Source organism: Heptranchias perlo, chromosome 2 (genome assembly GCF_035084215.1).
Source record: "Heptranchias perlo isolate sHepPer1 chromosome 2, sHepPer1.hap1, whole genome shotgun sequence".
NCBI classification, from domain to species: Eukaryota; Metazoa; Chordata; class Chondrichthyes; order Hexanchiformes; family Hexanchidae; genus Heptranchias; species Heptranchias perlo.
This window is the reverse complement of record NC_090326.1, coordinates 20,747,854-20,773,169: the sequence shown is the minus strand read 5'-3', so window position 1 is coordinate 20,773,169 and position 25,316 is coordinate 20,747,854. Positions and strand designations below refer to the sequence as shown.

The 25,316-nt window shown below is 42.1% G+C and overlaps 1 long non-coding RNA gene across 1 annotated transcript; it reads left to right on the top strand.

Moving 5' to 3' along the window:
• Positions 1-20,816: 20,816 nt before the first annotated feature.
• On the top strand, positions 20,817-24,644 carry LOC137333063 (uncharacterized). Its single transcript, XR_010965788.1, has 3 exons — positions 20,817-20,899; positions 23,615-23,744; positions 24,563-24,644. It is a non-coding gene; the product is annotated as an uncharacterized lncRNA (long non-coding RNA).
• The last annotated feature ends 672 nt before the right edge of the window (positions 24,645-25,316 follow it).

Below are 25,316 nucleotides of genomic sequence, written 5' to 3'. Positions count from 1 at the left end.
TTCATCAGCTGAGGGAGGGCGGTAAGTGGTAATCAGCAGGAGGTTTCCTTGCCCATGTTTGACCTGATGCCATGAGATTTCATGGGGTCCGAAGTCAATGTTGAGGACTCCCAAGGCCATTCCTTCTTGACTATATCACTGTACCGCCACCTCTGGTGGGTCTGTCCTGCCGGTGGGACAGGACATACCCAGGGATTGGTGATGGAAGAGTCTGGGACGTTAGCTGAAAGGTATGATTCTGTGAGTATCGCTATGTCAGACTGTTGTTTGACTAGTTTGTGGGACAGCTCTCCCAATTTTGGCACAAATCCCCAGATGTTCGTGAGGGGGTCTTTGTAGGGTCCACTGGGCTTGGTTTGCCTTTGTCATGTCTGGTGCCTAGTGGTCCGTCCGGTTTTATTCTTATTGTGACTTTTTGTAGCGAGATTTTACAACTGAGTGGCTTGCTGGGCCATTTCAGAGGGCGATTAAGAATCAACCACATTGCTGTGGGTCTGGAGTCACATATAGGCCAGACCGGGTCAGGATGGCAGGTTTCCTTCCCTAAAGAGCATTAGTGAACCAGATGGGTTTTTACGACAATCCGGTAGTTCCATGGCCACCATTACTGATACTAGTTTTTTTTTATTCCAGATTTTTATTTAATTATATGAATTTAAATTTACCAGCTGCCTTGGCAGGATTTGTACTCATGAACTCTGGATTATTAGTCCAGCCTTTGGAATTACTAGTCCAGTAACATAACCACTACGCTACCATACCCATATTGTTGTCGGGGAAGTTGACGCAGTCGGATGCCCTGGCAAACAAGTTTATGTGCAGATGACTGAGAGACCCTGGAGATGTCACTGGTGATGCCCTGGAAGGATCCGGAGGTGAAGAAATTGAGGGCAGTGGTTACTTTAACTATGATGGGCATCACGTGGCCACCAAACCCATCTGGGAGCACCTGGCAACTCAATCTGAGTCTGAGTAGGCACTGCACCTTAGAGTGGTCCAAGAAGCTCAGCCTCTGCTGCACACCCTCTCACCTGGGTAGTGTCTCCTGCGACCTCAGCCCAATTGTTGGTCCCTTCTCTGTTCTTCTCCTGGTCCTTGTGGCGCACCTCTGTCTTGTGCATCTGTAACTCCCAGAACTGCATGCGTGCCTGTCGCAGATGGTGATGTGCCTCCTCCTGTTCAGGTGTACTGTGGAATAGACCCAGTGTGGCCCCACCCCCCCCCCCCCCCCCATCCTGATGTTGTCAGTTTGAAGGGGTCCAAAATATAGGTAAATTTGTCCGAACAAGAATTCTCAGTGTGAACAAAGAAATCTCAGTCTAAACACAAAGGTTTGTCTGAGAGAACCAAGTGCCCTGCTACAAAAACTCACCTTTTAGTCACGTGTTAATCACTGGTTTAAAAGGTCCAAATAAGGGTCGGCTGCAACTCGCCTCTATTTCCATGGTGTGTTTCAGATGCCATGGGAGACACGTTCAGGGAAAGTTAAAATGGTTTGTGTGGCTCAATACACAAACATTTCATTGCCTTAAATTGTTTAAGTACGTTAATTTGCCCTTTAAATATCGGCCTGCCGGCTTTAAATGCTGACGGGATTTCCGGGTTTCAGAAACGCGCGTGCATCCAAACGTGTCTTGGTCAAACCCGGAAGTGGAGCCAGGATGTGGTCCTGTTCTGATTTCTTGTTATTTTCACTGTCCAACCGCCCCAACCCACCTGTTCTTGGGGGTTAAAATTACCCCCCCCGTAAGTCAGGACTTCCTAGACCCTGGACCTTCAGAGGGATATGGAGTATGGTTGGTGGAGGTACAATTGTTTCCTCCGATCCATAGGCAGTTGTGGGGGCCACCTGGAGGTCCAGGCCAAGAATGTGGCTTGGACCCTCAAAAGATCTCGCAGCAAGTTTTCATTATAATTTTTAATGCAGTCCCTTTACAGCAACAGCTGCAGGGGCATGCACAACATGTTTCCTCGGCTGCCAGGCCACCTCCATTGGACTTAATAGCTGCTGCTATGACAGTCACCCTTAATATGCCCCTAGTGGTATGGACAACTGGCAATGGTGAGCTAATGAAAGTAACTTCCCCTGATCCTGAAAACTCACGTGGGGTCAGAGGCAGAGGTCTGTGCGTGCACACGTTCTCACTGACACACGACGGATTTTTTGGGCCTAAATTTATCATATAATAAACACGAGAAAAATAAATCACAAAATTTACCCATGTACTCACCCAAGCCATTTTCAAAAGTTTTCTCCACATAAGGCTCTAAGGGTCCTCAGTTTTGCTTCCTGCTCCTGAACCTCCATCCTTCTATTGAGCCTCGGATCCGCTATGAATCTGAGTGAAGGATTCAGCAACTACATTTCTCACAATATTTTTAGGGCCAATCCTGGACTCTCTTTTGATACAATTCCACCAAGGTGCTGACATCATAATGAACAACTTTGATTGCGTTAGTTAAATCATCGCAGCAAGTTAGAAAAACCATCACAGCAGTTGTATCTGCTTTTGCCAAGATCCCACTGTTTAAACTTGTGTATGCATTGACCAGAGATTTCTCAGGACTGGTAATATGCTCCCATACTCCAGAGGCAGGTGGAGGCCTCATGAATACATGCAAATTGGAGTTCTGTGATGCAATCAGGATCCCCGGGCCATTTTAACACAAAATCGGTCCAACCTGCCAGTAAAACCTAGGGCTCAATTTTAGCGGGAAATTGTGGGTGCCTTGGTGGGCGGAGGGGCTCTGAAAATCGCGGAAATCCCGTTTGGGTTCGGAAGCCGGCTCCAACCCGCCGACTTCTGAGTTTCCCAAGGACGCACGTGTGTTCACGCGGACGACCCAAAACCAGACGTCCCGCCAGCAATTAAAGCCGGCGGGATGACAGTTAAAGAGCCAAATGTACCTCATTGAGGTACTTGAGGCACTTTATTTGTGACAGATTAAGTGAATGTAATGATTTTTAATTTACCTGGGCAGCTTGCCCACCGCTTCTGATTCACGCCTGGTGCTGGATCAGGGAAAAAGAAACAAAATAAATTACATCAAAAACCATAGAAGGAAGTTAAAACACAAAATTAACCTACCTTTCCACCCTGCTCCGATGTCTCCCTTTTCACCCCCTGATGTCCTCCTGAAGTCCCCCCTTCCCCTGATCTTCCCCTCTGCCCCCCAATCTTCCCCTCTCTCCCCCCAATCTTCCACTCTTCCCCCCAATCTTCCACTCTCCCCCCCCTGCCCCGATCTTCCATTTCAGCGCCGGATGACGTCTCACGCTCTCTCTTTCTCGCACCCCACCTCGCGTTGCAGCTCCCGATGGCAGCCAGCCTGTCAATCACATCGGAAACGGTAAGTTTTGTTGATGCAGGTTTGCCACGTGAACCTTCACCCCCCGCCGCTGCCAATCCGCTACCATTGCAAAATTGACCCCCTAAACTCTCAGAGCCACTGAATGAGTATTTGAAGGGGCACTCACCTGCAGGTAATTGGATCATAGGATCTGTGTGCCATTGTGCTCTTTAGATTACAAGGAGAGTTTAAGCTTCCAGATTGCTTCTTTCGCACTTTTTTTTGCCTTCTCCCGTTCCTCTCATGTATTCCCATGTCCTGCATATACATTACAGAACATAGTGTTCAGCTTGTCTACCATTATGATGCACTGCTGCCTTATGGGGGGAGTGCCCTGGAATGTCCTCCTCACATGTACCTAATGCAGAATCACATTCACTTCACAAGATAATTAGGGATGAGAAAGGCCATTCTGTTCATCTAAGTTCATCCATCCAGAAAGACCAATAGTACCACCAATGCAATATGCAATTGCTTCTTAAATTATTCCAGGGTTTTTGCCTTCACTACTCTATCTAGAAGTCCATTCCATGCATTAATCACTCTGCATGAAGATCACTTCCTCCTATCAGTCTTAAACTTCCCTTTTGCTAGTTTGAACCTGTTTTCCTTAGAAGATTCGATGGTTACCTGGTTTCGAAATATTTCAGATACTAAACGCAGACGCCAGACCAGGTTTCAAAATTTTCAAGAGTCCGGACGCAGGCGTCAAATGACGGAAGGACTAAAGACAGCCAGATTGGTAATGAAAGCAGGTACAGCAAATCCAGTTACACCAACAGAAGACAAAATTGGAACAGTAATAATTGGAACGGGCGAATGAATTTCAGGAATCCCCAAGGAAAAATCAGGAGATGTTTTAGATGTGACTCTAAGTATCATTATGAGGCGATTTGCCCAGAGCAAAGACGCATGAAGAAAGTAGTTCTGAGGAAGAGGATGAAGACAATGATGAACATGAACAGATTATACTGGTCACAAGGAGTTTTAATCCTGTGATGAATGCAATAGTCGCAGATTCCTTTAATTGTGCAGTGTTAGATAGTGCATGTGCTTCAACTGTATGCAGGGTAGACTGATTAAAATGTTATCTTGATTCACTAAGTAGTGAAGATCGAAGCAAGGTTAAGGAATATAAAAATTCTACATGTTTTAGGTTTGGAGATGACAACACCTTGAGATGACTCAAGAGAGTGGTAATTCCATGTAAGATAGCTGGAGTAAGCCATTTTATAAGTATGGATGTAGTCTGTAGTGAGATACCTATGCTTTTGGTAAATCTTCCATGAAAAAGGCAAAAATGAAACTTGACATGGAACACATTGAGGCAATCATTTTTGGGAAATCAGTTGATCTGCAGTTCACCCAGTCAGGGCATTATTGTGTCACCTTAATAAAACCTGATGTTTCTCATCAGTGTGTTAGGCAAGTATTAATGGCATCAGGTGATAAGGGGAAGAGAGAAAAAAAATTGTCTTAAAGTTACATAGATAATTTATCCACCCTACTTGTAAACGTTTAAAAATCCTGCTAAAAGATGCAGGTGTAGTTGATGAGGAGTATACGAGGCTAATAGACGGGATTAGTGAGAACTATGAAATCTGTAAGAAGTATACACGGACACCCCCACATCCTATTGTAAACATTCCATTAGCACATGACTTTAACAAGGTAGTTGCCATGGATCTAAAGGTATGGGACAAAGACAGAAATGTTTTCATGTTACATTTTATTGACCTGGCTACGAGATTCAGTATTTCTACACTAATATACAGTAAGGAGAATATTATTCTAGATAAAATTATAGAAAAATGGATAAGGACTGGACTTGGGTCACCAGCAAAGTTTTTGACCGATAATGGAGGTGAATTCGCTAACGTGGAGAAGAGGTATGTGTGAGAATATGAATATAATTGTCATGAATACAGTAGCTGGGAGCCCTTTTAGCAATCGTCTTTGTGAAAGGAATCATTGTGTGATTGATAGCATGGTGCATAAAATTTTAGCTGATCGAACAGAGTGTAAATTGTCAACTGCCTTAGCATAGGCAGTTCATGCGAAGAATTCTCTTCAGATGATTGGAGGATATAGCCCTGAAGAACTGGTCTATGGATGCAATCCCAAATTACCTTCTGTTCTTTGCGATAATCCTCCTGCTTTATAAGGTACCACAATTAGTGCAATTTTGTCCAAGCATTTAATTGCTATGCATGGAGGGAGACAGGCTTTTATCAAGGCTGAGGTATCAGAGAAAATTCGTAGAGCAGTAAGGCACCGTATTAGACCATCTGAGACAGAATTCAATTCAAGAGATTTGGTGTACTATAAAAGAGAGGGTCATAGGGAATGGAAAGGCTCTGGTGAGGTAACAGGGCGTGATGGTAAGACAGTAATTGTCCAACATGGCAATCAAGTTGTTAGGGTTCATTCCTCACAATTAATTGGAATTAATTATAAAATCTCGGACTCTGAGCAGTTGATAGAAGTAAATGAGGCAACTTGTGTCTCAGATGTTCATAATTTTTTTGATGAGGTTCCTGAGGAACAGACTGAGGTAAATCAAGGGCTGGACAGTAGTAATGTCAGTGATCAAGAAACACATGACAGAATGATCACATCCACAGAACAATTACCCAAAGTGGGTACACGGTGACATATGTTCCAGAAGGAACTAATGAATAGAGAAATGCAACAATTTTTGCAACGTGCAGGCAAAGCTACTGGTAGGTTTAAATATTGGTTGAATGATGGCTAAGAAGTGAGGTCCATGAACTGGCAGATGGGGTAAAAAAGTGTAGAGTATGAAAGCGGAGTACAAGTAGTGATAGGGAGTCCAGAAGTGAATGTCGCGTCAGAAAAAGATCACGAATTAGAGATGGAAGAGGGAGATCTTGCAGTAGTAGTCCCTACAGACATAGAAGTGGAAGTAGAGGATGTAGCTTGACTAGGTCAGGCAATGAAACAAAGACCACAAAACAGTCATGTAACAGAACTAGAAGCAGAATTCCTCATGATTGTGAAGTTTTAGTGGCTGCCAATAAACTTGATAACCAAGTAAGAGAGGCAAAACAAAGGGAGTTAGATAGTTGGAAACAATTTGGAGTTTATTCTAAGGTAACAGATAAGGGTAAACCAGTTTTGTCGCATAGATGGGTTTGTACTGAAAATGTCTTTGCGGATGGGACTTATAAGACTAAAGCGAGGTTGGTAGCTAGGGGTTTTGAAGAGAAATTGGATGATACAGATGGTTGAGTGGATTCTCCAACTGCTGGAAAGAATGATCTTAAAAATCTTTTTGGCTCTTTTGGCAACATTTTCATGGGGGTGTAGGTCAATTTACATAAAAGCCGCATTTCTGCAGGGCGATACTTTTCAGAGAGAAGTGTTTCTGAAACCGCCTAAAGAGGCAGCAGATGTGGAAGGAAAACTATGGAAGCTAAACAAATGCGTCTATAGCCTGAATGATGCTTCCAGGTATGATATTTTTCGGTGAGATCTGTTTTATTGCAAATTGATTGTGTTCAACTAAAAGCAGATCCTGCAATGTTTTACTGGTACCATAAGAGGAAACTTTCAGGCACCTTCATGATGCATGCTGATGATTTCTTATGGGGTGGTAATGTGGAATTTGAGAAATTCATCATTAGATTAGAGTAGAATTTAAAATTGAGAGTCAGGCCTGTGGGGCTTTTAAATATATTGGTTTAGATATTAAGCAGAGTGGGTCTGGTATAACCTTAAATCAACAGTCCTATTTAGAGAGTGTTACCCCCATCCCGGTGAATCGTACTAGGTCATCACAAAAAGGTGATGTTATATCTAAAGAAGAGTCAGAGCAATTACGCAGCTTGATTGGTAGGTTGAACTGGTGTGCACTCAGACTAAACCAGATGCTAGTTTTGATGTGTTGGAGTTAAGTACTTCAGTGAAACACCCCATAGTAGAGAATGTTTTAAGGGCAATTGAAACATCAAGAAAATTAAATATAGATACATATGTACTTGAGTTCCCATCCTTAGGTGACCGAAAGAAAATAAAGCTAGTTATCTTTAGCGATGCTTCACATGCCAATCTTCCCGATGGGTAGTCTAGTGCAGTTGGTTTCATAATGTTTCTTATGGGTAAGAATGAGAAATGTTGTCCTTTAGCTTGGGACACTAAGAAAATAAAAAGGGTTGTTAAAAGGGCTGCCGAAACACTAGCTCTTGTTGACACAATGGATATGGGATTCTATTTGGCAAATATTTTGAGTGACATCCTGTACAATGGGAGTATTGAAGATAGTATACCCTTTGAATGTTGTGCAGACAATCGTTCATTGTGGGATAATGTACACTTTACGAAAAATGTGAGTGAGAAGATTATGATTGACCTTGTTGGCTTGAATAAAATGCTGGAGAGGAAGGAAATCTCTAAAATCAAATGGGTGGATTCAAGCCATCAATTGTCGGATTGTTTTACTAAAAGGTACATGTACGAAGAAGGATTGCCTCACAATGTAATGCTGAAATAATATAAGTTGTAAAGAGTATGTAAGTTTTTGATTTTTTGAAATTTTTGTTTGTATTGTGTGTATATATAAAGTTTATCTTTTTAATTTAAAGAGAAGGGAATCTGTTAATTGTATGATTTATATCAATGAGTGTTAATTGTATTCAGGTGGCAGGTATTAATTGGGGACTCTCTTCTATCCTTTTTACAGGACAGCTTATCTAAGGTGTGGTGTGCTTGTAAGGGGAATCTCTATGAATAAAGGCTTGGAAACAATTAAAGAACAGGCTCTAGTATTCTGTCCTTCACCACATGGTTATCCATTTATAACATCAAAGCTGTGCGTGTTCTGGACCTTGGTTTCCATATCTGGCTGCAACAACAAATAGAACTTCTCCAAGGCTTTAGAATTGATGCCCAGGCTCCTGAGTTAGAATTTCTGGGAAAGGTCTTGGAAAATGCTCCTGGGTCTATATACCCTGATGGATGGGTAATGCTGGGATGGTCTGGCTCTTCCTTAATGCTGCCTGATTAATCTGGATTTCCTTACAGCCTCCTGCTGCCCTCTTCCTCTAACATATATATAACATAAAGTGGGATTCTCATTGGGAAGTATCATTAGGATACTAGCTTAGTAATTCTCTTGAAATAGAATGCTTTCCAAGGTTATGCAAAATGTAGGTTTCTTCAGTATAAGAATGAAATTTTTTCGAGTGAGTCTCAGCACATGGCCAAAAGTCTCCAAATGCAGAGTCAGTTAAGTAGTATCCCTTTAACCAAGTACTTCTGCTTTGACATATGGGTCCTGGAAAACTGCATCCCTTAAATAGTGACGCACATTCTTAAGGGTGAATGAGAAGGCAGAAGTCATTGAATTTAGGACAGGTGGCATCATCATTTTCATCGTTTGCATATAGGTGCCAGTGGGAGTGCAGGTGCTTCTTCAATGCAGCCTGAAACTCCACAAAATTTATATCAGGGTGCTTCTGGAAGGGAACCCTGGCATACGTCAGCCCATTCAAAGATTCCTGGCCCCGCAAAGATGTAATTGCTGACTTAGGCCCTTTTCAACCCAGTTATTTTGGGGCTATTAACTCTGACTGAAGTGATTAGAAAAATCTTTTTTTTGAGCTGCGCAACTTAGGAAGTATTTTGCAAGGCACCTTTCAGCAGTTTCAGGCACAGAAATCTTTTGCTCCCCACCCTCTGTCATGGAGCCCTGATCTGGAATACGTTTATCCAGATGTTTCTCTAATTTTTGTTTTGAGATATATGAGTTCTGAAGGACATGAACAACTGATGGAATTACAAAAAGATTTTCTTCGGTTCAGTAGGTTAACAGGTCCTCTTAGCACTGAGTAATGAAGTTTCATCAATCAAGAGATGAAAATTGTGAATGGAATTTTAAGTGAAAGGTGTGTGTTATGAAGATTTCCATTTTATCACTGGAAAATCAAGAGCCACAATTTGGCCACATCAGTCCTTTTCTCCAATTTACATTCCAGTTAAGTAATATCCTGTTCATGAACAGAGCCTTACACAAATTACCCTTATATTTCTTTGTAGAAAAATAATCTGCAACAGATTACAGAAAAATTCCAATAATTCTGTATTAAGTAATCCTTCATTCAATAAACCTTATCAACTGAAAACTTTTCTTATTGCTCATTATTTGCAGAATTTACTTGGAATCAGTATTTTGATACATGCAGAATATGTGAGATATCCTGAAATAAGCCTTTTACTCTCAATTTTCTGAATATCTTAGTCAACAATGTGATGAAAATTTAGTCAACACCTAAAATTAATTTGCATATGCTATTAGAGTCAGTTGGTGCAATGTCTTTGGTTTAGCAAGATATACTAGGGGGAAACAAATGTGGTTTCCTGTCTGGGAAGCACTGGTTACATCATTTTTATTATTCAAATACTTTTAAAAATAAATAAATAAACTGGCTTTGCTGCAGGTATCACACATTTCAGTACAAGGTGCATTATTGAGTGTATGCAATAATACACATTGTAAAAAAAAATGTACAAAATCTGTGGTGTTGGAATGCGTTGGCCAGCCACTGTTACCACAACTTAATGAATAACATTGTCAATTTTGGTTTGCTAAAACATTAAAAATGAAAATTCACATGAATTTTATTTTCAAGTGAACAAATTCCAGAATTTGGTTTACTTTACTTACTTTTATAGAAATAATACTAAACCTTGCTGCCTCCATACAGCAACTTGGCAAATCTTGTGAATTTTGCTTCATTAAACTAACAAATGAAAAATTTTCTATCAAGTTGTCCTCATACTATTCATTAACAAAGAAACTTCTGGCATGTGTTTATAATAACTAGCAGATAGCCCATGGTGTTGCAGATAGTCTGGGACTTGGAATGAGGTTTTTTGATGTTTACAATGTTAATGATGCAGCCTAAAAGAGACAGAAATTTGTCAATTGCTATAACAGAGCAAAATTTACTAAAGCAATATATCACATGACTGACATGAGGTGAATTGTTATAAAAGATTTTTTCTCCCCTCTACTTCCCAAAGTGAATTTGCAGTGTTTGCCAAAGCTACCATTGGTGTAGCATTGTCCAGTAAGATTTTCCCATTGTTAAGTGACCAACAACCAGCACATTGAACAAGCAGTCATTTGCAATGCTCCAGCCTAATTGACTGACCCTGTCCACAATTCCTGAGCTCTGAAACAAAGCTCCTCATAGACATGGATTTTAGCAAGGCTTTTGACAATATCCCACATGGCAGACTGGTCAGAAAAGTAAAAGCCCACGGGATCCAAGGGAAAGTGGCAAGTTGGACCCAAAATTGGCTCGGTGGCAGGAAGCAAAGGGCAATGGTTGATGGGTGTTTTTGTGACTGGAAGGCTGTTTCCAGTGGGATTCCGCAGGGCTCAGTACTAGGTCCCTTACTTTTTGTGGTATATAGCAATGATTTTACTTAAATGTAGGGGGCATGATTAAGAAGTTTGCAGATGATACAAAAATTGGCCGTGTGGTTGATAGTGAGGAAGAAAGCTGTAGACTGCAGGAAGATATCAATGATATAAAAACAGAAAATGCTGGAGAAGCTCAGCAAGTCAGGCAGCATCTGTGGAGAAAGAAACAGAGTTAATGTTTCAGGTCAAAGACCTTTCTTCAGAACTGGAAAATGTTAAGAGTTAAAGATTTTATGCAAGTACAGAGCCAGGGAAAGGGGCGAGAGAAGAGGGGGGGGGAAAGAACAAAAGGGATGATGGTGCAAGGCAAGGAAGGTGGTAATGGGACAGGTTAAGAAACAAAAGATTGGTCAAGCGTAGTTGTAAATGGCAGCAGCAGAACCATTGCCAGCACTAGCTGTCCCAAAAAATGGGAGCAGTGGTTATGGTTTGAAGTTATTGAAATCAAAGTTGAGTCCGGAAGGTTGTAAAGTGCCTAAACGAAAGATGAGGTTCTGTTCCTCGAGCTTACGTTGAGCTTCATTGGAACAGTGTAAGAGGCCGAGGACAGGGAGGTCAGAGTGTGAGTGGATCGAGGAATTAAAATGGCAAGCGACCGATAGGGCAGGGTCATGCTTGCGGACAGAGCGGAGGTGTTCAGCAAAGTGATCACCCAGTCTGCTTTTGGTTTCTCCAATGTAGAGGAGACCGTATTGTGTGCAATGAATACAGTATACTAAATTGAAAGAAGTACAAGTAAACTGCTGTTTCACCTGGAAGGAGTGTTTGGGGCCCTGGACGGTGGGAAGGCAGGAGGTGGAGGGGCAGGTGTTGCATCTCCTGCACCCAAATGGGAAGGTGCCGTGAGGAGGAGAGCAGGTGTTGGGGGTGATGGAAGAGTGGACCAGGGTGTCGCAGAGGGAGCGGTCCCTTCGGAATGCTGAAAGAGGAGAGGAGGGGAAGATGTGTTTGGTGGTGGGATTGTGCTGGAGGTGGCGGAAATGGTGGAGGATGATATGTTGAATGTGGAGGCTGGTGAGGTGGAAGGTGACGACAAGGGGGACCCTATCATGGTTCTGGGCGGGATGGGAAGGGATGAGGGCAGAAGGATGGACACGGTCGAGGGCCCTGTCAACTACAGTGGAGGGGACTCCTCGGTTGAGGAAAAAAGACATATCGGAAGCACTGGTGTGGAAGGTGGCATCGTCAGAACAGATGCGACAGAGACAGAGTTGTTGTGTGGTAAACAGGTTTCTACCTTGCGGAGGCTGAAGGCCAACTCTCCAACACCTCCTCCTACTTCTCCCTGGGCATGACCCCACCGCCGAACATCAAGCCACAGTTTAGTTGTACTTCTTTCAATTTAGTATACTGTATTCACTGCGCACAATGCGGTCTCCTCTACATTGGGGAGACCAAACGTAGACTAGGTGATCGCTTTGCTGAACACCTCCGCTCTGTCCGCAAGCGTGACCCTGATCTGCCGGTCGCTTGCCATTTTAATTCCCCGTCCCACTCACACTCTGACCTCTCTGTCCTCGGCCTCTTACACTGTTACAATGAAGCTTAACATAAGCTCGAGGAACAGCACCTCATCTTTCGTTTAGGCACTTTACAATCTTCCGGACTCAACATTGATTTCAATCCTTCAGATCATAACCACCGCTCCCATTTTTTCAGACAGCAAGTGCTAGTAAGGGTTCTGCTGCTGCCATTTACAGCTACTCCAGATCAATCTTTTGCTTCTTAACCTGTCCCATTACCACCTTCCTTGCTTTGCACCATCATCCCTTTTGTCATTTAATCACTTTTGCCCTCTACCCTATCACAGACCTTCCCTTTTGTTCTTTCCTCCCCTCCCCCCTCCCCCTTTCCCTGGCTCTGTACTTGCTTAAAAACTTTAACTCTTTTCACATCTTTCAGTTCTGATGAAAGGTCTTTGACCTGAAACATTAACTCTGTTTCTTTCTCCACAGATGCTGCCTGACTTGCTGAGCTTCTCCAGCATTTTCTGTTTTTATTTCAGGTTTCCGGCATCCACAATATTTTGTTTTTGATGATATCAATGGACTGGTCAGGTGGGCAGAAAAGTGGCAAGTGGAATTTAATCTGGAGAAGTGTGAGGTAATGCATTTGGGGAGGGCAAACAGGGCAAGGGAATATACAATAAATGGTAGGATACTGAAGTGTAGAGGAACACACTTCAGTATCCTTGGAAAGCATGTCCACAGATCCCTGAAGGTAGCAGGACAGGTAGATAGGTGGTTAAGAAGGCATACGGGATATTTTCCTTTATTAGCCAAGACAAGGAATATAAGAGCAGGGAGGTTATGCGAGAACTGTATAAAACATTGGTTAGTCCCCAGCTTGAGTACTGTGTCCAGTTCTGGTCACCACATTACAGGAAAAATGTGACTGCAATAGAGAGGGTACAGAGGAGATTTACGAGGATGTTGCCAGGACTGGAGAATTTTGGCTATTAGGAAGGATTGGATAGGCTGAGGTTTTTTTTTATTCGTTCATGGGATGTGGGCGTCGCTGGCATAGCCAGCATTTATTGCCCATCCCTAATTGCCCTTGAGAAGGTGGTGGTGAGCCACTTCTTGAACCGCTGCAGTCCGTGTGGTGAAGGTTCTTCCACAGTGCTGTTAGGAAGGGAGTTCCAGGATTTTGACCCAGCGACGATGAAGGATCGGCAATATCTTTCCAAGTTGGGATGCTGTGTGACTTGGAGGGGAACGTGCAGGCGGTGTTGTTCCCATGTGCCTGCTGCTCTTGTCTTTCTAGGTGGTAGAAGTCGCGGGTTTGGGAGGTGCTATCGAGGAAGCCTTGGCGAGTTGCTGCAGTGCATCCTGTAGATGGTACACACTGCAGCCACGGTGCGTCGGTGGTGAAGGGAGTGAATGTTTAGGGTGGTGGATGGGGTGCCAATCAAGCGGGCTGCTTTGTCCTGGATGGTGTTGAGCTTCTTGAGTGTTGTTGGAGCTGCTCTCATCCAGGCAAGTGGAGAGTATTCCATCACACTCCTGACTTGTACCTTGTAGATGGTGGAGTCAGGAGGTGAGAATACCCAGCCTCTGACCTGCTCTTGTAGCCACAGTATTTATGTTGTTTTCATTGGAACAGAGGAGGCTGAGGGGAGATTTAATTGAGGTGTATAAATTATGTGGAGCCTAGATAGAGTGGATAGGAAGGACCTATTTCCCTTAGCAGGGAGGTCAATAACCAGGGGGCATAGATTTAAAGTAATTGGTAGAAGGATTAGAGGGGAGTTGAGGAGAATTTTTTTCAGCCAGAGGGTGGTGGGGGTCTGGAACTCACTGCCTGAAAGGGTGGTAGAGGCAGGAACTCTCATCACATTTAAAAAGTACTTGGATATGCACTTGAAGTGCCGTAACCTGAAAAGCTACGGACCAAAAGCTGGAAAGTGGGATTAGGCTGGATAGCTCTTTTTCGGCCGGCACAGACATGATGGGCCAAATGGCCTCCTTCTGTGCTGTAAATTTCTATGATTCTATGATCTCCCTCTGGCCTTGGCATAAGCTTCAGTCCCCCTCAGTGACACAAAACCACTTCATCCCAAACAACACTGTTAGCTAAGAATTTTAATTTAATAGCTTAAAATATATAAACATGGAAAACCCAAGTTTTTATTTTTATTAACAGAAATGAGGTCAAGTTGAACAAGTAAATATTTAATGGTGCAAACTGCAAAATCAATTCCTGTAATAAAACATGTATGGCATTAAAACTGTTGAATAAACTATTGCCTTGGTTACATGAACATAGTACTTGAGTAAAAAAGATACCAAGAAGGACTATTTTTCCATCAAGAGTTACAAAAGAACATAGCTGTCAAGATGAAGGAGGAAATTACTCAGAATGGGCTTTATGACCAGTGTGAGACTAATCACAAACCATTTAAATAGAGTTGATTTATGAATTTGCATGCAGAAAGGATATCAGGTATTTGGGCGCAAAGAGCAGCAAACCTTGCCGCACGTTCCATGTACTCGTGACAAATAACGGTTTATTTTACCGTATTGTAGATAGGTGTCCCTCCAGTTCTTTAAACACTAAGAAAAACACTTTAACTCACCGATGGACTTGTGATGTACATGTCCGTGTCAGTGTGAAGACCAGTCGACGATTGTGTTTTCGTAAGTCCTTTCTTTTAAGTTTCCACATCCACCCATGCATTTGTTGATATTGTCATTGAACTGCCTCGCCATAAGAATGAAGCCAAATTAAAACGACACATGATCCGTGGGCAAACCCTCCTGTTCTCTCCGGCGTCTGCACGCGGCTTGCGGCCAAAGGGCTATAGGAAGAAGCGTCGCGTGGGGCTAACGGTCAGGGCGCGTGATGCTAACGGTCCGGGCGCGTGGGGCCAACGGCAAGTTTTTGTTTACTTCCAATCTGGTTTTCCCACTGACAGGTACGCCTTTCATGTAACTGCTCAGCAAGTGCTTATGATTATTTGTGGCTAAAAGGGGGCCGGGGGGGGTGGGAATCACTCTTTAATTCTGAAAATAATGATTGTTATTTTTGGAAGTGCTGTTATAACTTTGCATTCTACATACTAAAAGTCAAAGGTGTGCCAAGGTAAATGAACTGCAGGTATATCAAGACAATCGGGTTAACCAATGCTGCCCAGTACCAGTTTTTTTGTGGGGTCTTGGAGTCTCAGCCTTTTCCAATTGCAGCATTGGGTGGCTTCAGTTGTACTTAGCAGTTTAGAAAAATAGAAGCAGGAGTAGGCCATTTGGCCCTTCGAGCCTGCTCCGCCATTCAATATGATCATGGCTGATCTTCTATCTCAATACCATATTCCCGCTCTCTCCCCATACCCCTTGATGCCTTTTGTGTCTAGAAATCTATCTAGCTCCTTCTTAAATATATTCAGTGACTTGGTCTCCACTGCCTTCTGTGGTAGAGAATTCCACAGGTTCACCACCCTCTGAGTGAAGAAATTTCTCCTCATCTCAGTCCTAAATGACCTATCCCGTATCCTGAGACTGTGATGTCTGAGCAGACCTTGTCCACGAAGACTTGGCTTTCTCACTAACTTTGAGAAGTTGCTTCTGCAACTGACACAAAACTTGAAGTCCATCAATAGTTTTAGGAAATGCTTTCCTCCCAACAGACTGGTTTGTCACTTTTCAAACTGTGGTGTTCACCTAGAAAAAGGAAGATCGGGTAACAGCGAGTTACTTCGAAACTACAACACAGAAACAGGCCATTTGGCCCAACTGGTCTATGCCAGCGTTTATGCTCCACATGAGCCTCCTCCTTCCCTACTTCATCTAACCCTATCAGGATATCCTTCTCTTTCTTTCTCCCTCATGTACTTATCTAGCTTCCCCTTAAATCCATCTATGCTAGTCGCCTCAACTACTCCTTTTGGTAGCCCATTCCACATTCTTACCATTCTTTGGGTAAAGAAGTTTCTCCTGAATTCCCTATTGGCTTTATTAGCGACTATTTTATATTTATGACCTCAAGTTTTGGACTCCCCCACAAATGGCAACATTTTCTCTACGTCTACCCTATCATTATCGTTAAGACCTCTATCAAGTCACCCCTCAGCCTCTTTTCTAGAGAAAAGAGCCCCAGCCTGTTCAGCCTTTCCTGATACAGATATCCTCTCATCTCTGGTATCATCCTTGTGAATGTTTTCTGCACCTTCTCCAATGCTTCTATATCCTTTCAATAATATGAGACCAGAACTGTGCACAATACTTCAAGTGTGGTTTAACCAAAGTTCTATACAAGTTTAACATAACTTCTTTGCTTTTCAATTCTATCCCTCTAGAAATGAACCTTAATGCTTGATTTGCCTTTTTTATGGCATTATTAACCTGGGTCGCTCCTTTTAGTGATTTGTTTATCTGTATCCCGAGATCCCTTTGCTCCTCTATCCAGTTTAGACTCTTATTATCCAAGCAGTATGTAGCCTCCTTATTCTTTCTACCAAAATGCACTACCTCACATTATCTATATTGAAATCCATTTGCCAATTACACACCCATTCTGCAATGTCCTCTTGCATTTTGACTTATACTTTCTTTGTATTAACTACATCCCCCAATTTGGTGTCGTCTGCAAATTTTGAAATTGTACTTCTGATTCCCGAATCCAAATAGTTAATGTAAATTGTGCACCGATCCCTGTGGAACATCACTTTCCACCTTTTGGCAGTCTGAGTAGCTACCCCTACTCTCTGTTTTCTGTTTTATAGCCAGCTTGCTATCCATTCTGCTACCTATCCCCTGACTCCACATTCCCTGACCTTAGCCATAAGTCTACAATGTGGTACCTTATCGAAGGCCTTTTGAAAATCCAAATATATTACATCTACTGCATTACCCTTGTCTACTCTTTCTGTTACTTCTTCAAATAATTCAATAAGGTTGGTCAAGCATGATTTTCCCTTCTGAAATACATGCTGACTATTCTTTATTATATTCTCATTCTCTAGATTTCTTTCTATTACATCTTTAGCTTCTTGGCTTATTGGCACCAATCATTTTCATGACCTTCAATGAATTGCATTAATTGATTCTTTCCGTTTATGTCTGCACAATCAGTACATGTCAAATCAGTATCTTTACTGAGAATAGATTGAGTTTAATATTACATGACCAAATTGTAAATATTCTTTCTTTAACATTCATTGGATAAAAAACTGTGGAAATTATCAGTTGCAGTATGTTACAAATGACTATTTCCAGCCAGCTACAGTATTGAACAAAAAGAATAAAGAAAGAGTCAAAAGAAAAAGAAAGACTTGCATTTATAGGGGTTGATTTTACGAATGTGTGCTGCTGGCATAGAGTCTCGTCTACTGGGTGAGCATATTAAGAAATCACAGGCGCGGTCCTCATGATTTTTCATCCATTCATTTTAATTCCGGGGTGTATAGCCACAATTTCCCAATATGCGTTCCAGTAGCTGATGTACTCCATTAGAAGTGTGCAATCATAAAATTTGCCCTATAGTGCCTTATCAAATCTCTGAGAAACATTCCAAAGAACTTCATGTACAATGAGCTGCTTTTGAAATATTGTAACATGTTATATAGGCAAACTTGGCAACCGTTTTATGCTTAATGAGGGTAGGTAAAGGGGAAAAAAATCAGAAATAAGCAAACTGGAAACTTAGAACTGTAATGGAAATGCACTGCTCACAATCCTAATGTTCTCTGCCCCTTTAAATTCAGCTTCCACTCATGTTTGTCAGTTTGTGAAGCTAATGCCGTTAAGTTTTACTCTAAGGGTTTGTAGCTTGATGGGACTTCTGACCACAATCCAGTTGATTGTGGCAGGAGCAGGGCTGGTGATTAAAAACTGGAAAAAATGATTAAATAAAGATTGGAGAGTGGGAAAAAAGAGTAAACAAACTTAAAGGCCCTGATTTTAACTGTCCCCACCTGGCAGAAACCAGGCAGGGAGAGGGGGCAGTTAAAATAATGCGATTCACTTAACCCCACCAAACCCATTGCCTTCCTGTTGTATCCCGATATTAACCTGCTCTTTTGAGCAGGACATCCGCAGGAAGGAAATGAGGTTCTACTTTAAATATGCAGATCGGGTCCGATGATGTCATCAGGACCTGATCTGAATTTCCACCTGAGGCTTGAGCTGGGGAGCAGTGTCGCCATCCTTTTCAGGTAAACCTGTCGGGAGCCGGATCCTGGACCAGAAGAGGTAAGTTTTAAAGTTTTATTTTAGGTTTCTTTGTGAGGCAGGAGTGCCTCACAAGGAAGGCTTCGAACTCCCTCGTGCCAGGCTACTACCCTCCGATCTCTGCCAGATCCTTCTTCACCCCCCACCCCAGATCATGGCAAGAGGCTTCCCCCCTGCTACCCCCCCGATCCCTGCCCAGAGTCTTCCCCCATGACTGATCCTGCCCAGAACCTTCCACCCCCCAGTGACTGCTGGGGCCCGTTCACACGGGTCCCCGGCTGCAGACTCCTGCCGCTAGATGCACACTCTCGCCCTCCGGCCAGGTAGTTATTCTGGCTGGTTGTCAGGCGGGACTCTGTAGATTTATTTAACCCTTGCCAGGTTCGTCACCTGCTACCGGGACTCCCTTTTCCCCATGAAAAATGATCCTAAGACTCATTAGGTTGAAGTTAAACAAGGGAGGATTTTTTTTGGACATTCAGCATCAGGAGCTTTTTGGGGGAGCAGATAAAACTTATTGTCAAGACTACAGAGGGAGCTGAGGACATGTAAATAGTGAGTTGGGAGGACAGGTTGAATATATGCAGTGGCTGTGTTTCATTTCACTTTCTAGCAGAGTTGAGGACTATTATCTGTATATGGATATAGTTTAAAATTTGCTTCGATGCACCTGATTTTTTATCTTTTATCCTAACACTGATACATTGTGAGAAAAGCCAAGAGTCTTACTGCCACTCATTGCCTTTGTAGTGCCAATACATGCTGACTTGCAGCCTACATACAGTACCAGTAATGGGATATTTGACTAACATTACATGACAAGTCTTTTAACAGTTGAAAACAGTTATCACCGTGTCACCTACAGGTGTAACCGATACTGCATCCAAATGTTGACACTTTTACAATGGAGTTTGCAATAGATGGAGCTTGACATGAGGCCTTTCTTCCCTTTCCTTCCCCCTCCACCCAAACACGGCCTGTTTTTGGCTCCGTATGGGGCGGGGGGAGGCCCCGATTTTGCTCACTGTGAGGGTGGTAGGGAGTTTGTGGTGATCCTTACATGCCCTTTTCCACCACTTCCAGCCCCTGATTTTACTCAGCGGGGAGGGTGAATAACTACCTTCCCTCCCCCAGCCCCTGAGATTGCTCAGTTGGGGGAGGGGAGGCTAATGCGCTAACCCTCCTTTTCCCTCCGCCTCTGACTGCTGTTTTAACAGCCGATGTTACGTGACAATAAACGTTGCAAAACCGTTTCGCAAAGTCACCTACAGGTTTAATATATCTGCATGTAAATAGCAACACTTTGTTTAGTGGATTTAGTTCCTCTTCAAACAGCGATCTGCTGACTTATCTGAGTGCAGATGAAATGTGACCTGTGCACTGTTCATGGAAAAGTGCTGGTCCCTCCAGAGAAGGAGTTCAAGCAAATGGGGATGTGTAAAGACCAGCAAGCAGTCTCCAAATGCATATCTCCTCTTTGGGCAAAATGGGTGTAATTGGTGTACAAATAATGAGCCATAATTGACATGGCTGCTGCTCAAATTCTTGCTACAGCCAGGAATCAAGTGTGAGAAAATTTGGATGACATTGGACAGCCAGATAAGTTGCTACAGCAATTAACCAGGGGTATTTTGGACGTGGAACAATGGACAATATATTACCATAAATCATTTCATGTCGCCAGAAATCTTAGCTCCCGGAAGGACTAAAAGGATAATGGAGCTGCTTTTTTAGGTAACAGCTTTTTTCTTGATCTGGTGGATGCAGTCTGGACATCATTAAAAAGCAGCAATAAAGCTTGTGACCAATCCCTGATACCTACTGAAGGGGTCAACTGGTCAGGGACAGTGCACAATTAGGTCTCATTCTTTGAAGCATACTCAACTTCTATATACAGATCCTTCTACCTAGGCTCTCCAATCTCTCTGACCTAGAATAGTTTAGAGTTCTTCTATTGCTTTATTCTGCACAAAGAGCTAATGATAGGACTGTAAACGAGATTTTATAGACATTCGAGTGGGGGGAGATTGCCTGACCTCATAGAATGCAGATTTCTTGAAGAGGTCGTTCCTGCCTACTTTTCCCTAGCCTATTTATATATGGAGATTGAACTTCTCTCAAAAATGAGCAAAACACATACCTATGTTAGGTTGTATGTCATTTTGTGAGTGTTGTCAGAAGTTAAATAATTGGCATAAGAAGCTTAGTAATCTTTCTGATTTCATCCCTTTGTAAACTTAGTTTGCTTCATAATGGGAAACTGCAATCTATTATTTTTTAATAATTGCAGATACATTGCAAAGCGAGACTTTTGACTTCTGAATGGCAGATTTATTTAAGAAAACCGTTCCTCAAGAACAGATTCTGAAAGAAAGAGACCTTCAACTTTTCAACTTTGTAAAGCAATGCTTTGCCACAAAAGCAAATGATGGTTCGTATTTACAAAGTTCCCATAGAAAGATTAAGTCAAATAGAAGATCTACTTTCTTTACAATTGAACAAAACTATGTCAGCAACTTTGTATTTCAACCAGCTCCACCTCTTCTTCGTTTATGAATTTTTAACCAATGTTCGGTATAGTGCAGGCCCATTAAATGTCACTTTCATTCCTAATTTTAGTTTAAGAACTGACCGATTTTGATATGATATTTCTAAAAGTAAACAGAATTCCATGGTCCTGAAATTCCTCTGGAGGGCTTTCACCTGCTCCGTGGATGTGCCTCTGAACCCGGCCCACTTTCAGGGGTCATGGCATTGATATATTTTGGGTGGGCGTCAGCATAATTCACAGCATAACTAGGCCCTTGTTCCCGGGGATGGTGGAGGCGGTGTGAAAAGTTGCTGTGGCACCTTGCCACAGCATAGATGTCCCAAATCTGATTTGAAAAAAGTCAAAAAGTGCCCAGTTTTTCAATAGACTGAATTCAGTACTGCAATCTATCACTCTTTGATCTATTGCAGTATGGCACCCAGCCTTTTAAATTTTAAATTCCCACTACCACTCTGCATTGCTGGATGTTAGAAATGCACAGGTGTCCCTTGGGGCCCAGTGTTGCTAGTGCAAATGGAGGGAAACATGTTGTATGATAAATTCCTCATTTGCATGGTGTCATAATGCACCTGCCCATTTGTTGTTGAGCATAGATATGCCTGCCCCCCACTATTGGCTGGAAATTCTGACAAGCAAAAAAAAGGGATGGGGACTTACTGCAACCAGATCTTGCAATAAATTGCACCCCTTCCTGCATTCTACTTGCAGCTTGAGGGCTATGGAAATTTGGCATCTATACATTTAAATAACTTGCAAGCTATGTCATTCTGACTGACCATAATATTGCTCCAAACATATCCCCAGTGTTGACTCATCTGATAATGATTGTCTTTGAAATATTCTTATAATTATATTTAGTACATACTCCATGAAATCAATTTTGGACCTGATTAGATTGAAATTTAGTGTTTTGAAGACTTTACTATTTTGAAGAATGTTTTAATAAATATTTCACAAAACAAACAGTAATCCATGTCAGTTGATTTACATAGAACACTAGCTGCCCAACTATCTGCTTGATGCCATGCAAGCCTGTAATCACAGCCTTCATGGCAGTTTACGTTTTTGTGAGGCAAACTACTACATCATGCACATTGGTCAAAGCATTGTGAATGGTAACATGCAATTCTGCCAAGCAGCATTTATGGTGGTTATTAGATCTCCAAGACCTATGTTTTTAGATTGCTGTAGCCTGAAAATTTCACCCTTTAGGTCAAGCCAAATAATTTTGGAAGCCAGTGTTTACTACCTCAAGTTGTACCCTAAAAGACTTACAGCCTGCAATGCCCTTTGGATGATGTTGGAACTACTTCCTCCACCACAATGTCACATATGACTATGCATTTGAGTTGGATTGTGCATGGTATTCATGCGTATAAAGTGCCTTGCTGCAAGGATCCCTGTTGCTAGGGGTCTCACTCTAGGTCTGGTTGTCCCCTGCATTTCTTATGGATCAAGCCCTTCTGCATGGATGTAAAAAAATGCTAAACTGTCAGTGTGGACAAATAGAAACCTCCATGGCTTCTGGTGTGGAAAGCTCATCGTGTCAAATATTTTAAAGGGTGTACATGTGCCCTTGTGGTTTTATCCCATTGATGATCTTAGCTAATTCTGAGGCATATGAAGGATAACACTGAAGTGGGTAATTTAGCTTATGTGCTCGTGCAATTAATAATTTGTTTTTAAATTGTCTTGTGAAAGATTGAGCACCAGTCAAATAATGCGGAAGCACATTTATAAGAATATGGGGCAAACTATCCTGTCCTGTGCGCCTGGGGAATGCTTATTTCCTAGGTGCAAAAGAGAGGAAATGGGACCAAAGACCTACAATACCAGGTCTGTGCCTCTTTTAAGTTTCCCCAGGATTTCCAGGGCTTCCCCTGAGGGGCGCGGAGAGAAGCAACAGGTGCAGGAAAAGAGCAGACACGATATTAAGGTGGGAGGTGGTGTTCCTGTCCATCCCACCACTATTTTCCTCAAAAATCACTGGAAAAGCATTTAGATGCAGGATCATCAAAAGTAGTTGGTTGTAAGCCTTATGCTGAGACCCCCTCAGATCCTCCGATTTTTCTTTTTAGAATTTGCTTTACTTTTTTAAAAATTTACTGTCTTAACTTTTATTTTGCACCTTTTTTACTTTTTGAATTGACTGTGCTTTTTTGCTTCTTGATAGGCAGGTTGCACTGTTGGAAATAGTCAGGATTCATGGTGGTTCTTCTGGCTGCTGCAGAAGGTTCCAAAATTGTTGGTTATTCCTCTATTTCCACTGCTATTTCTAGGCACAAAGCCCTGCCAGGAAGTTGGCATGCGCCAGGAGCGCAACAAGGGTAGGATAATGACCTGAACTTGGAAATACAGGTCATTGCAGGTGGCATGCCCTAATGGTGCTCTCTACTTGCCTGGTGCCCAGGCAAAGGTGGGACAAAGAACATTTGTTCCAATTTTCCTTCGTGAGATAGTTATTTTATCTAGGTCATTTTAACAAAACTTCCTTATAAAGTAATATTCTTTTGCATATGTGTAGAAAATAGCCAAAATAGAATGGATATGTTAAGCAATGGAGCAGAAATAAACTTAAGTTTTTCCTTTTAAAAGGTAAGAGCTCTGTTGCATTCGCGGAACCAGGTTACAACAACACAGTTTCACCTGTAGAAGCAGCATTGAGGAAGAAATATGAAAGAAGACAGGAACTTCTACGCTGTGGTTTCTTTACACCTATTTCAAAGTAACTGTCTTAATGTATTTTTAAAAGCCTGCATCATAATTATTAAATAATAAACTTCTAAATGTACTTGGAGAAAAAAACACATTTCACAGTTCCAGTACAGAAGCATATAATGCAGAGGATAATTAATTCTTCTACAATCTATTTAAAAACCTGAACATCAAGTGGAGTCCCAAATCAGAGGCCTAGAGGCCAATATTCTGAATGATTCCAGGTTGGAGCATCGCTCGCTGGCTGTGCATGTCAGGAAATTGCAGGCATACTTCCCATGATTTTCTGTCCAAAAGTTTTTAAATTATAGACGGAAAATCATGGAGAGCATACCCACAATTTTCTGATTTACACTGCTGGTTGGTAAGCCTCTGTGCTGGGACCATGCATTCAGGAAATTGGCCTTCTAGTATCCTTTGAGGGGTTATGTTATTCAATGAAATATCAAAGGTATCACTGAATAAAATTTTATATATTAAAAGTTTTGCTGTTGCTTCCAAGGTTCATTGTTGTTGCTTACTTCCTGTCAAATTACATACTTTCTGTGACATTTTTCTGCCATGCCTATTTGCATTATGCTTTTTCAGTTTCACTATTTCTGTAATGCTGTCTGTCATAATTAAACTTACCTATTAATTTTACTTACCTCTAAATTACCTCCCCCAACCATCTTTAAATCCCTGCTTTTGGTATCCATTCAGCCCCTCTGAGAAGCACTTTGCAATGTTCTGCTACATTAAAGGTGCTATATATGTAATAATAAATAAGTACTGGGGTAATTGAACAAGTAATGTTGAATATTTTCCAATATTTCTTCTGTTTTACAGACCATACCATAGTTTGGGAACTGTCATTCTGGATAACCAAGATCTGTTTGCACCATATATCAATCCTGAACAGCAACAAAAATTAAAGGTAAATGTTTTCTAGGAAATGATCAAGACATGAAAATTATAATTTGAAAAGTTTTGATGCTATTTTCATTATCAATCCTTGTTTACCATGTACATTTAGCAACGTATCAGCAGCCAGATGATTTTGGATCACTGTGAGTTTAACAAAAATATAGCAAGCAAATTCAAGTAAAATTGGAAGTGAGTTTCCAGATCTTTATCTATTGGGGCCATTAATGGAAGAATTTGCAAACACATGGAAATTTCTTGTCAGTGGTGCTCAAATATATTGGCCTAGAAATTCAATGTCGCCTTGCCTGTTTTTAGGACGCTAAACTGGTGCTAATCCTCCTACATGGCGAGCAGGAAGAGCATGTTCATTATGAGCCAGAAGTGCGCTGGCCACCATATTGGTGTAGGCAAAAAAAAAGCGCCCAGATCCCGCGTCTGAAACAGGTGTTAGGCGCTTTGCATATTCAAATAAGGGGCCTAATGCCTGTTTGAGGCCCCCTCTGTAATATTGGTTTGCCCAGCGCCAGTTGCATTCAGGAAAACCAATTCTACAGGTCTAAAGGAACCGCTGCAGGCCGCCACCAAAAATACTTACCTGAATGTGGAGCGAGAATGAGCACATTTAACCCCACATTAAAACTGCGGGCTGCTGCCAGCCATTGCTCACCCCCCTCTT